The sequence below is a fragment of the Aphanomyces astaci genome (genome assembly GCF_000520075.1).
Source record: "Aphanomyces astaci strain APO3 unplaced genomic scaffold supercont1.61, whole genome shotgun sequence".
NCBI lineage: Eukaryota > Oomycota > Saprolegniomycetes > Saprolegniales > Verrucalvaceae > Aphanomyces > Aphanomyces astaci.
In genome coordinates, this window is record NW_009798324.1 from 233,002 (window position 1) to 235,229 (window position 2,228).

Below are 2,228 nucleotides of genomic sequence, written 5' to 3' on the forward strand. Positions count from 1 at the left end.
TGCGTTCGCCAAGGAACTCGTTCTCGCGGAACTGGACTTGCACGCTGGTAACCATCTTCTTTTGCTCCAAGTCGTACAGCTTGTATGCCTTCTGGTATTCTGCATACCCCATCATGACGCACTTGGTGGCCTTCGGGTCGAGTTTGTTCCTTTTTCTGGTTCATTTGCCATGTTGTAGGCAACGCAGCCAAACTCACGACGCTTGTCCAGGCTGGCCTTGTGGCCGGTGAAGGCTTGTATCGGGGTCGTCGTGGCGTTGGAGCTATGTGGCACGCGGATCTGGATTAACACCGCTGTATTCACCGCTTCGGTCCACCAACGCTTGGCGAGACCGGGGTGGGAGAGCATGGCCATGGTCATTATGGAGATGGCCATGTCGTTCACAATCAATGGCAAAACGGGATCGCAGAATGAGCTCAGCATTCCATCATCCATGGAATGGTGAGCTCATTCTGCCATCCCGTTTTGCCTTTGATTGTATGCCGTAGACGTCTCGTGAACGACGCCCCATTCCCCAAGTGCTTCGTTGAAGGCGTTGGAGGAGTACTCGGATCCGATGTCGGATCTCAAGACCTTGACCTTCCGTCCTGTTTGCGCCTTGGACCACGCCATTTTTTTCGCGAAGTTGGCTTGTTGGGTGGCGGCGTCGGTGGAGTTGACGAAGCGAACGACTTTCATGCCCGAACCAGCGTCAACGTATACTGTGTAGTACTTGCACCCACCGACTGATGTCGTTCATAGGCCCTTTGGTGTCGGACACCCAGCACTCCCCTGGAAGGAATGAGCGGGTGTATGTCTTTGTTGGCGTGATCTTGGTGATCTTGTTCTTCACGCAGCAGTCACACTTCGTTGGTGGTTCACGCAAGTTAGTGGGAGTTCCGAGTCCCATGGCGCCGCAAAGGTTGACGGCGGCGGTGGGTAAGTGTCCCACCCGTGTACCTGGGATCTGCTACCTCGTTCTTAGGCGTTCTTGTCTTGTTGGGCTCGTGGGCTACAAGTTCGAACCGCTCGTGGGTGGCTGCTTGGTCGAGGATGTACACCTTATTCTTGGTGTCCAGCAGTGGCTTGGTTGTTGCCTTGAGCTCGGCGTAGCACGTGCACTTGGTTGCCCTCCGTCAACATCTTGATCGCAGGCATCTTGTCATCGCTCATCTCGTTTGAGCTCATAACATGTCGAGCTAGGACAAACAGGGCAGATGCGAGCGAGAGACTGTGAAGCCAATCGAGAAGATTTCTTGAGTAGATTACTGGTTGTTAAGGCTCTGATCTCTGTGTACATGAATGGCTCACATAACGTCATAACGTTAGCTTCCTGTGACTACCTTCTAAACTCGATGTGGAGTTCTCCAACATGTAATACCTCAAGCATACTACTCTGTGCTTTTCTATAGTGTACATTTGAGGAAATTTGGCCTATCACGGCGACCCCTGGGCCAAATTGTGAATTTCGATTGGCTGCCGAAAGCTGGCGTTCGTTCTGATCCTCCTGATATTATAATAAAGCGATTCGATCACAAATGACAGAATAACAACCACTAAAATAATCACACCCACCCTAATCTTATCAGCAGATTTTTCCGCCAATTAAATGGATGCTGTGTGTCATCTACAGCTTTTGATTGGTAGGTATACACCAATGATATCGATGTATTTCGATGAAACACCTGGTTTTTCTTTCATTGGCTGAAAATATTTGTTTCGTGACTCTCATTGGTCCAACCAAATGTACATTATATTAAAACACACCCATCTGTAGACAAATGTACATTATATTAAAGCACAGAGTAGTATGTCTTTACCATAGTATCAGTGTTAACGTTATTAATACATATATTCAATATTATCCGTAAATTCCGGATGTGTCCCATACAAACTTCCATACTGAATTACAAAGTAAGACATCAGTAGTGTCGCTTGCATTAGGTCACGACATTGGAATGAGCGGCCAGCATCGTCTGTAGACGCCTCTTCAGTGTTCTGCATGACACAGGCCTATATTATTCAAGGATTGGCTGCTCTCCGTTTGACACACGTCAGTGTCACGTGTCGTCATAGGTATCGATAGTTCATTAGGTTGGTGCGATGAAGCAGAAGCATCTGTTCACTTTGGAATTGCCCTTTACTGTTAACTGAGCACCTTACCGTGGGTTTGAAAGGGGTAATACCAACCCCTTTCAACCCCACCACTGTGTTGCCCGCGTTCACCTCAGTAGAAATGAAATAGGAAG